The sequence below is a fragment of the Mauremys reevesii genome, linkage group 8 (genome assembly GCF_016161935.1).
Source record: "Mauremys reevesii isolate NIE-2019 linkage group 8, ASM1616193v1, whole genome shotgun sequence".
NCBI lineage: Eukaryota > Metazoa > Chordata > Testudines > Geoemydidae > Mauremys > Mauremys reevesii.
In genome coordinates, this window is record NC_052630.1 from 58,006,575 (window position 1) to 58,018,479 (window position 11,905).

General features: G+C 38.4%; 1 pseudogene; it reads left to right on the forward strand.

Moving 5' to 3' along the window:
• The first annotated feature begins 10,251 nt into the window (after window positions 1–10,251).
• On the forward strand, window positions 10,252–11,233 carry LOC120371013 (annotated as a pseudogene).
• The last annotated feature ends 672 nt before the right edge of the window (window positions 11,234–11,905 follow it).

Genomic DNA, 11,905 nt, shown 5'->3' on the forward strand with positions numbered 1-11,905 from the left:
GTCACTCATGATGTCTAGTTCTATAATCTCTACATATAGATCCACAGTTAAGAAGTAGTATTTATCTGTTTGATTCCTGTGAAGCTCAGAGACACTGAGGTATTGGCAAGTTTGTGCTGGAAGTATCTTTAGAACTGGACTGAGACTACTAAACAATCAGCACTGGATTTGGTTATATAGTGGTGAGATATCAACATTTCATCCAGTTCCTTGAATCATCCTGTGACATAGTATACCTTGGGGGAATGACTTGTAACCTCCATATCCCTATTTTTTTATATAATTGTGATCTTACCTTACAAGGCATGCTTTATATGTATCAGGGGAAAGGTTATGCTCTGCTAAAAGTCCTTTCTCTATCCATATATATCATGAATGCATATGAAGTTATGAGAATTGTGCTGTATGATGGTCATGGAAACATGCTCTAAGTTAGGGAATCAGTCAGATATTAGCTCCCCAGAGGCAACAGCAAGGAAAGTAACAACACACAAGTGGGGTGTCAAAAAACCCATCAACAACCATTATCCAGCAAGGGAGCTACAATTCAGTGACTCACCTGCATGAGGCCACACCAGGGGAATTTCTTGACCTTGCCTGGAGACTCAGTAATGCCCCCAGACATGCTTGGACTTGTGCTCCCCAAGCACATAGGACTGAGGATATAAAACAGTGGCCACATGCTGGGCTTTTCTCCTTCACCCACCTACACTTCAAGCAACAAGGACACTCTGAAGACTCCAACTGAGGGGACTGGCCCAGATTACAAGGATGAAATTGATGTACTATGAACTGCAATATGAAGTGAGGTGAGAAAAACTGCTTACTCTAGATGTTGCCCAGTCTAATAGGGTTGAGAGTTTAGACTGCATTCTTATATTTTATTGTATTTTTTGTAACTAACTCAGGCAAAAAGTCAATTGCTTAATATCACTTAAAATCTATCTTTTGTAGTCAATAAAATTGTTAAACTGTTTACCTTTGCCAGTGAGTTTGCTTGAAGTGTGTGGTAAATCTCTTCAGGTTTTGCAAAGGCTGGTGTATATTCACTTTCAGTTGATGAAGTGGTGAACCAATTAATGAATCTGCATTGCTCATCTTGAGCAGTGTAAAACTGTATATTCCTGAGGTGCAAGGCTCGGAGCTGGGGGGATTTGTCTGGTGCCTTTCCCTGTGTGATTCCTGAGTGGCTCTGGGAGCATTCATGCAATCTATCTTGGTGCTCCACATGCGGTTGTGCTGAGTGATAAAAGCGCTTGGAGGGGTAAGCTGCTGGTCACTAGCAAGGCATTGTGATAGACAGCCCAGGCTGGAGAGAATTAAGGGGGTACAGCAGTCCCACAGTCCCATTCTGTCAGATATCCCATCTCCCTAGAGTCTTCCTTTAAATAGTTCTATCCATTTTGTCTCCATCCTAAAATACAAGGGCCCAATTTTGCACATGATTGCATGCGCGCGCGCACACACACACATTCTGTACTCACATGAGCAGCCCATTTCACAGGGAGTCATGGGGCTATTTGCATGAGCAAAGGTTCCTGGATCTGGCCTCAAATCAAGACACTGGTGTAGACTCCAATACAGTGTATGCTTAACTTTAAATACTTAAGTAGCTCAACTGCTGCAGTGCACTACTGGATCTAGGTCATAAAAGTTCTAACAAATATCCTTATTCTCTGGGTTTTTTACTGTACATTGTTTCATATTTTAATGTATAAGATAATTCATATAAATCATGCAGAATCAATATCAGGCTTCACTGAAGTTCAGCAATAGGAAATTTATTTTAAATGCTGTATTGATTTGTCTATTGCAATGTGTTTCCCCCTTAAACCTAGAAATTGTTCACAAATCTTAGTGCATTAATTAGGTCTGCTCTTAAGAGCTTTAATCCTTGTCCTTACCCTCATAACATTTTTGAAAAACCTTCTTTAAAAATGGCTTGTTCACTGAAAAGGATTGTCTAAAGTGCAATTAAAATATAGTTAAATATTAGGCACTAATTTATTAAAATGATATACTCAACTATTTTATTTTATCAAAAACAGGATTTGGGTCTATATTGGGAAATTGGGTTTAGAGCTTGGTGAAGACATTTCTATGGAACTGTATTCTGTTGGAATACGATTTTCTATCTAAATTAAAACACTTTGCAAGATTGAGTTGATTTTCACTGGACTTTTGTTCAGAAGAAAACTAGGAAAATGTTCTGACAATGCTAAAACATTCCATTTTGATAGTTGCAGAATGAAACATTTTGATTTTTAATTTTGGGATTTTTTAATTTTTATAGTATAAGTGAGCAAAAAAGGCCTGCAAACTTATAATAGAAGATGTACTCTTTTGTAAACTTGAACCATTTTGTGTGACCGGGGTCAGGGCACAAATACCAGTTTCTTACTAGCACTCCTGGATGTCATACCTATATATAATATCTAAGCATGTATACCACCCTTATCAGTGTACGGGGTGTGCTTAGTGGTGGTATGTGATTAGTGTGGAAAGTGCATATTGTGCTGTAAGACCTGATTTTGTCATCTTGGCTTTCAGAAGTAGTGAGCACCTACTATTTCCCTTGATTCCAATTAGAATTGTAGGTGGTCTAGAGTTCTTTAAATCAGACCCAAGGAGGTGGGAGTCTGAAGTGAGAGCCATTGAAAAATCTGGCCCAAGTAACTTGCCCATGATCACAGAGGAAATCTGTTTTTAAAGGTGTAAGTAGAAGGAACTCTATGGAAAAGCTGGGAACTGAGACTAGGTCTTGGATACTATTGTACTAAATTCCCAAGAATTCCAGTATCTTCTCTAGGAGAGTTTGAGACATGGAGACATGTCAGAATTTTTAGATGTGTGTCTGCTATTTTCAAATAGATTTGAATGTTTTTAAACGGAAGTTGAACTATGAGTGCATTATCTGCAGTTTAATAATCTGACATATGATGATCCTGGAAAAAGTATGGTAATCTGAGGTATGTATAAAATGGACTAATGTGAACCGAGCAAGAACTCGGATAATGGATAATAGTTTTATTATTTTCTTGTTACGCAAAGTCAGTGCTCAGGGCACTGTAGATATTTAGAATTTGAATTTCTATAATCAAAATATATAAAACCAAGTGTTTGCAATATAATGATAACATTATAAGGTTTAAACTAAAGAAAAACCTTTTGTGAACTTTACTTAAGGGGCTTGATTTTTAGTATAATCAATTATTGTAATCTCAGTCTCTTAAATAAATCCTAGCCTTCTATTGTTTGATTAGCTTTGAAGTAATTCATTTTCTCTAGATGTGGGTTTGGCTGCTTTTTAATTCTAGTATTTGCTTCCACCTTTACTGAATTGGAGAATATTCATGTCTTTAGTTTAAGTTTTCTTGCAGGAAACATACTGTATAATAAGTAAATGATGTACTTATAAAATGTGCTGATGAAATGCTAAATGTGTGTATTAAGGCTATGAACAGATTAATTAAATAAAAGAGAACTGACTCAATCAGTTAAAGGGCTCTAAACCTTCATCCCAGAAAAGAATCCCAAACTGTTGCCCAAAGTTTCCTGATAATTTAACACAGGAACTGTTAATTTTCCCACTTCAAGATTTGCAGGGAAAATTCACAGGTTCAGATGCACAGAACTGCAAAGAACAGTGTACTTCCCATTGTGAAACTCTTCATGGATGTGAGTGATCAAGTGGTCATTGTGGGCATGCCCTCCAGCAATCCCCAGTTGGTCTATTTCCTTTCACAGGAATCCTCTTTCACACACAAACACTTTCTTGTGCCTAACTCTGATGTACATAGGGACCCTTCAGCTCTTCCTCTGTATTGCCCCTCCCAGAATTGGCCACTGACTGTAGTCTCTCTTCATCTTGTTTTGGTGTTCTCTTTCATCCATCTCACCTTTACACTTTCCCCTTACACCTGGCTGTACACAAATTTTTTCTCCAAGTTTAGATGTTTTCTATCATACAGTCCCCTACCCCACTCCCAAAATTTCTATACTGCTCTCTCTCTCTCTCCCTCTCTCTTCTTCTCCACTTTGGCTCCATTGCAGAGAGGAGAGGTAGTTGGCTTCCTGGCTGTCTAGTGGACAATTTACAGGGGAAAGCCCATCACTTCACTGTATCCCTGATGACAGCAAGATTCCAGTGGGGATATGCAATATAAGGGCTAAAGGGAACAGATGCATGTGTCATGTGATTTGCATAACAATTGCCACCCCTGGAGATGTCCTCAAAAGTTTGGATGCCTATCTGAATGACAGGAGCTTACAAACTTAGCAATGAGATCTCACGAGAATAGTCAGTCAGGGGATCATCATACCTCCTGCTTCCACTGCTGAGGAGGTAGTTCTAGGGCCCTGCTGCAAAAGAGTTCTACTCATGCCTTCCTCCCTCCCCCAAAGCAATCCTTTTACAAAGAAACCTCCATTTTGCAATTCAAGTTCAGCAGTTTCTCATTGGAGTCTGTTTTTCAAGCTTTTCTGTTGCAAAATTGCCACCTTTAAGTCTGTTACTGAGTGACTAGAGAGGTTGAAGCGTTCTCCTACTGGTTTTTTAATGTTATGATTCTTGATGTCAGATTTGTGTCAGGTAGAGACTGTCTGGATTGGCCAATGTACATGGCAGAGGGGCATTGCTGGAACATGATGGCATATATCACATTGGTAGATGTGCAAGTGAACGAGCCCCTGATGATGTGGCTGATGTGATTGGGTCCTATGATGATGTCACTTGAATAGGTACGTGGACAGAGTTGGCACTGGGTTTTGTTGCAAGGATAGGTTCCTGGGTTAGTGTTTTTGTTCTGGTGTTTGTGGTTACTGGTGAGTATTTGGTTCAGGTTGTGGGGCTGGCTGTCTGTAAGCGAGGACAGGTCTGTCTCACAAGATCTGAGAGTGAGGGACCATCTTTCAGAATAGGTTGTAGATCTTTGATGCGCTGGAGATGTTTTAGCTGGGGGCTGAAGGTGATGGCTAGTGGTGTTCAGGCCCAACAAAAAAAAATAACAGATCTACAACACTTCAACGAGAAACTGCTGAACTTGAATTAATATGCAAACTAGATACCATCAATTTAGGCTTGAATAGAGACTGGGAATGGCTGAGCCATTACACACATTGAATCTATTTCCCCATGTTAAGTATCCTCACACCTTCTTGTCAAACTGTCTGAAATGGGTCATCTTGATTATCACTACAAAAGGTTGTGTTTTTTTTGTTTTTTTTCTCCTGCTGACAATTGCTCATCTTAATTAATTAGCCTCCTAGAGTTGGTAGGGTAACTCCCACCTTTTCATGTTATCTCTATGTGTATATATATATCTCTTTACTATATGTTCCAGTCTATGCATCCGATGAAGTGGGCTGTAGCCCACGAAAGCTTATGCTCAAATAAATGTGTTAGTCTCTAAGGTGCCACAAGTACTCCTGTTCTTTTTGTGGATACAGACTAACATGTCTGAGATTCTGAAACCAATGATCTATTTGTATACTTCATGTCCCCTATTTTATAGATTGCTTCTGCATCAGTTAATATGATGTAAAGTATGATTTCTGGTTCATAGTTAACACTCTAATGAGAAAAAGTAAACTGCCTAAACAGTTTGGAAATCCATTAATGATATGACCTATCCACTTGCACAATAGTTAGGAACGCCTTGGATTTTTCCATATCTTTTATAGATAAGTATGATATATTAGCTGGTGGACTGGGGATTTTAGATGTAAATTATATATGTGACAATTTAGTTTCAAAAGGCCAGGTTTTCAAATGCTTAGCATCAACAGCTGGGGCCAAAATTTCAAAAGAATTCACCTTTTATTTAGTAGACTTTAATAAGGACCATTTTTTCCCCAAATAACTCCGCATCAGCAGCTCCCATTGTGACACTTAACGGCCAGATTTTTCAAAGGAGTTCAGCATCCAATATCCTTAAATCTGTTGAAAATCTGGTCACTTATTTTGGTGCTTAAATGGAAGTTGAAATCTTTTGAGAATCCATCTGGCTGATAGTGCACATGAAGGTGATAATTTTAAAGAGGGGGAGAGGGAAGCATTTCTAGCAATGGAAGATTTACTAGAAGTGGATGCTACAGGTACTAACATTTAGGAGAGAGAACAGTCCAGTGATATCTTGCCTGTAACAGAAAAGAGAGAGAAAGGAACTCATAGCACTTTTAGATCCTGGACCTGATCCTTTACTCTGCAAAGGTTTTACAGTGATGTAGCTCACTGAAGTCACTGGAGCTATATTGGAATAAGGGAGTGGTGCATCAGGCAACCTGTCTTTTGCTTTTCAACAACAACAAAAAATGCAACTCCTGTGCTTGCTGGATGACTGTCTCCTGTCTCTTCATCTGATAAGAAAATCTTGGTGTTATTCATGTATTATTTCCATGCTCGCATATTCTGGTAGTAAAATGGGATATGAACCCATGGTCCCATAGATACTCCTCTTGTATTGTGGGTGATTTACACAGAACTCTTTCAGATACTCACCATTTCATAGTCTAACTGTGAAGGGTATATAATTTGAATTCTTTCTTGTGCAGACCTTTTCTGTTCACTGGAGAAAAGCTGAGATACTAATGGCACAGTTCCACAACCAGTGTGGAATAGAATGCTCACCGGCCTTAGATAAAGAGTTTTTTGCAATTGCTTGACAGTGTGCCGGTTTAAACATTGCTTAGTGAACATTGCTTAAAATATTTCAAACTATATAATCTGCCACTGGCATCAGAACCAAGAATGTTGGGCCTATGAGCTGTACATTTACATGCAGGTAGTAGAACACAGATAAGGATCCAAGCATGGGGAATCAATCTCTAAGGAAGAGGATACTTCTGTAGTTAAGACTTTTGGTTTATTCTGTTGTTCCTCTTTACAAAATGATGCAATTTGTTAACAACCCTACAGACCTAGCATTATAAGATTGTACAATGAGGTCTATGTAAATAAAAATTAGATGCTATTGAAAATTGCTATTACTATAAATATTATGTGTATGGATTCAGGCAACTGTTGCAGTGAGGGAATGGGAATGTGATTGAATAAATAGTCAGGAGAAATTAACAATTTCTGTCATGGTCATCACTTTCTGAAACAATCACCTAGTAAAGTCCTTCTAGCTCTTCAGCTATGACATGTAACAGCTAGTGATGGGCCTGAACCAACCCCCTGAATCTCAATGCCACCACATATTGAGGAAGTTCAGATCAGGATCGAAACTTCTCAGTTAACTGTTCTGCATCATAGCCTCAACCAAAGCCCCTAAATCAAACACTCCTGAACTTCGGGAGACTTTCGATCTGATTCAAACTTTGTAACTTGGCCTTATCATTAATAACGAACCTAGACCATGGAAGAAGCAGATGGGAGAGAAGATATAATGGTGAATTTTCAAGCTCCAACATATTCTGCTTTTTATTGTATAAAAATGTGGTGAGGGTGAGATTGGTTGATGGTATGTTTTTGTTTTTTGATTCACTGGCTTCAGTCACAAGGTATATATTAAGATTCCTTTATATTAAATAAATGAAAACACACCAGTTTGAAAGCTTGGAAAAATAGCTACTTTATGCAGAAGGGGAGTTAATGCTTTGGATTCTCTGAGGCTAATATGTGCTTTCTCCCACCTCACCCCACTCTTGATGAGCATAAAAAAACAACCGCTTTCTTGGTAGACTGTTCTGAAATAGTCAACCCCCAGCTCTGCCCTTCTCTAAATCAGGAAGTATCAATAGAAGTAATGTATCAAAACAGGAGAGGCAAACCACACTGTGTAGCTCATCTTGAATAAGATGATTCCTCCCGCCCCTGCATGGATGATTGCAAATCCCAGGGAATACTATAAAGAATTTAAATCAGAATGGGAGTTCAGAATGTTTATCTATCTCCTATATTAGTAGTGGTAAGTTCATATTAATAGCTTTCATTGCATTGTTCATGTTTTAAACATGTATGGGGAAATGATCATCACCTGTCATTCTGAATATTTCCAGAGGGCATAGTAATTTCTGTTAATTACTTTACAGACAGCTTTTGGAAATGTGTTCTGTATATACGTATTTGGTATTGTCAAGATGACACCAGAATGCTTGAGTGATGTCTTCTTTGGGAGCAGCTAAATATTAACTATCATTAACTGTATAGAAAACAAGATCATTGAGAAGAAATTATTTGACTCATATTGCATATCATAACCAGCGAATCCCCTAGAATTTCAATGAGACTTGGGTACTCAATTTTACCTTAGAAAGGTCACAAAAGAGACTTTCAGGTGAACAAAAAGAAATACAAAAAACAAAAACCCAGAATCAGTGGAGTTTAAAACATTTTCCCCAAGTTGTTTTGAGTATTTTCTTCAAGTTTTATTTTTTTATTCCTTTAATAAAAAGTTCTACTCAGACATCTCATTTTTACCACTGGGCTTCAGGAGTGTGGTGTTAGTTGCTTTAGTCTGTGCATCTTTGCATCTGTGCATAATTCTATTATAGGAATGCAGATTACTTTGGAAAAATGCTAATGGTATCTTGGCACTTGCACCCTTTTTGTAAAGTAACTGGAAGTTTTCTTTCTTTCTCTTTCTTTCTGTTACTTTACAAATGCAAGCCAAATGCATTTATATATAAACAAATACATACACCGCAGGAGCTGATAAAACAGCAACAGCTTTTATGTACTGAAGTTTATTTTTGACAATGGTGAAAATGTAATTGCACACTATGCTCAACCTAAATCTCTTCTTTTAAAAACCAACTCCTCTAAAGCAATTAGAGCTATGTTTCCCCCAATTCAACAAAAATTAACCTGCTACTACAACAGAATCAATTTGCTGGAAACTTTTCAAAAGTATAGCCTAGCTAAGATTGAGTACCATTTGTTTCATATTTCAAATAAAATATTACAACCAATTTCATTTACATGTATTCCCTTTTTGTGCATCTTATGTCTTAAAAATTCTACCTACTGCTGTCAATCTGACAACCAATTCAATTTCATTTTGCAGTGGTTTTCCAGGTAACTCAAACAGCTATAGGAAAAAAAGGAATGTAGTAGAAAGAAACCAAGCAGTCGGCCACTTTTCCACTTTTGGAAACCCATTACTAAATATAAAGGTACAGAAAACTACTGTATTATACCCAATGGATCAAATTCTGACTGGTGATAACCAGAGGTGCATACTAGAAAGCCTGTTTGAAAACATGCTGGAAGTTGGCTTTCTTGATTCCAATTCAGCAACACTGCCCTAAAGCTGCTGTACCACTGATATAGGAGAGGAACATAACCGAATGCAGCCACCGCCCAAGCAAAAGTAGAACAGCGTGCATGTACTGTATCATAGGCGTGTGTGTACGTACACACACACACACCATCTAAGTATTTCTATGAACCTCCCTCTGTCTCCACCATTACATCTGAGCACTTCATAATCATTAATGTATTCTATTCATATGTATGTGAATATGTAATCTATTCAGAATATTTTTTCCCTTGACTTTTGATTGAAAAAATTGAGTGATTTTTTTTGTTTTTGTTTTCAATTTCTGGTTAAACTTTTCATTTTCTGAGTTTGACGTTTGTTGGTGAGAAGATAAAATCCTCTGTAGAAAACAGACATTTTTCATGGGGGGTTGGAGGTGGGAAAGTGTACTCATGTTGTACTCATACCAACTCAGGATAAGAGTGGCAGACTGAGGCTCACAATTGTCTAGTTCTGTGCTAATATGAGATCTATAAAGAACAAAAACTTGCCAGCCACTTTCAAAGAGATTGGCACAGCAAGTTTTTAAAAAAATGATAGAGAGCAGGACTACAGCCGAAGCTCAGATTTCTATACTAATATAACATCCAACATATATGGCCAGATCATTATTTAACTCTGCTTGGGGATGAAGAAGGCTAAAAAACAAACATTTTAAATAGTTACAGTGAAAGGACTTCATTTTTTTTCCTTTTGATTTTTGTATCCTGAACATACATAACTTACTGTGTAGGCCAGCTAAATAAAAAATATCACTTTCATGTGTTTGTACCAGGGTTTGAACCAAACAAGTAGTAAAGGTAAATCTACCAGACATTTAAAAAGTGTTAACCTTATTTATTTATTTAATCAAGGGGAATCAATTCACTGTGAGATGCTATATCACACATTCCACTGAAGCCTGCAGAATGGGGATCAATGACCTGAGGTATTCCAATAAGGAACGGATAACATTAGGGAAAGACAGAAAGATTTACTCTCCATGGCTATGCTTGTAATTGATGTAATGTTGGATTTAATTGTACAGGGCCTGATACAAAGCCCATTGAAGTCAGAGGGAATCTTTACATTGACTTTAGTAGGCTTTGGATAGGTCCATGGTGAATAATCATAACTTAACCTCAAAAGGTTGGAGTTCAGGTTTGGATAAGGACGCACAAGTTTGGAAGTTTATCTGAAGACTATTTGTGTCTTAGGCCTGTAAACTTTGGCCACCTGTAAACTGATTACCCTAAGCTCTATAGGACAGGAAGTCTGGGTAAGACTCTGATCCTGTTCCCGTATGTCAAGTAAAAGGGTCAGAGCAATGTAAAGGGTCCCTGAAAGCCCTGTATCGAGGTGTAGGGAGATCTCCCTGGCCATCACTGTAGAAGACAGCCATAAATCTGCTTCCTAAGGACCCCCCTCAAAGTCCTGGTGTAGGGGGTATGCTGGAGACTGGGTGAAGGAGAGGTATGTGAAGGGTGAGGCTGCAAAACAGCACACCGGCTCCTCCAAAACAAGATGGTGTTGCTGAGATCTGGAGTGGGGTGTCACCTCTGGAGCTGGCAGGTTCTACAATGGGGTATCATGAGGAAGTAGTGGATCACTAGGGGAATCCTAGAAATATGGGCTCCCTTGATAAGACTGGTAAGAATCTTTGGTACTTGATAAGTGGGTGCTCCTGCCTGTGGAGATGTGATGAAACTACAGGTTGAAGTGGACAATGGAAAAAATGTTGATACAAGATTCAAAACATTTGGCTGTGGATAGGGTCAAGCTCACTGGCCATGGAGTGGATTAAAGGAAAAACTGTTGGTAAAGACTTCACTATCAGAAATTTTGATATTGCTAAAGAACTCTGCCATCCTCCAGTTAAACTACTCTGCTCTATACTGGTAAAAGATGAAATCAAGGTTGCCTTGACAGATGACAAGTTGAAACAGGATCCTAAGAAAGAACTGCCAGAGAAGAAAGCAGTCAAAGCCTAAATTAAATGTGTGAGACTATAAAGCTTGCTCTCTCATTGCACTTAAATTTGCAGTGCGATGACTTTAGAGATGGGAACCAGTGCACTAATAAATGAAGCTATCGGATATGCACATAAGATAAGCACAATATTCCACTGTTCCAAGTGTATTAAACCACTGTTGTCATGCTCAAATTATTGGAACCTCTTCTTCATCTTATTTCAGCACAGACTACTCTCCTGTCTTGATTTCATATGAAGTGAATGGGTGAGGGAAGCAATTACTGAGTTCTGGTGTGACAATTTTCAGCAAAGAAAATTCTGGGGTTTCAAAGGTTGGAAGGGCAAATGTGTAGTTTTGCCTAAAATTTTGTACAGAAAAGGACTGTATGGCAAAGTGTTTTGCCTCAGCCTGAATATTTATGCAAGAAATTACCGATCAGTTTTGTTGCATATGCTATTCATTAATAGATACTGAACAATCTGTGGTCAAAAAAACACAAAAAAACAGCAGCAGCGTGAAGGTTCCAGGTAGTGCTCTGGCCCTACAGCAGCCTGAGGAGGCTGCCGTAATACTATATCTTTATATGAGTTCAATATTATCCTCCATGAAGTTAAGAGCCATGTGACAGGGTGCTCCTATTGGTAGCCAGGAAGTAAGCGGGCTTTGGACCTCCCCACAGCCTAAGGGGAA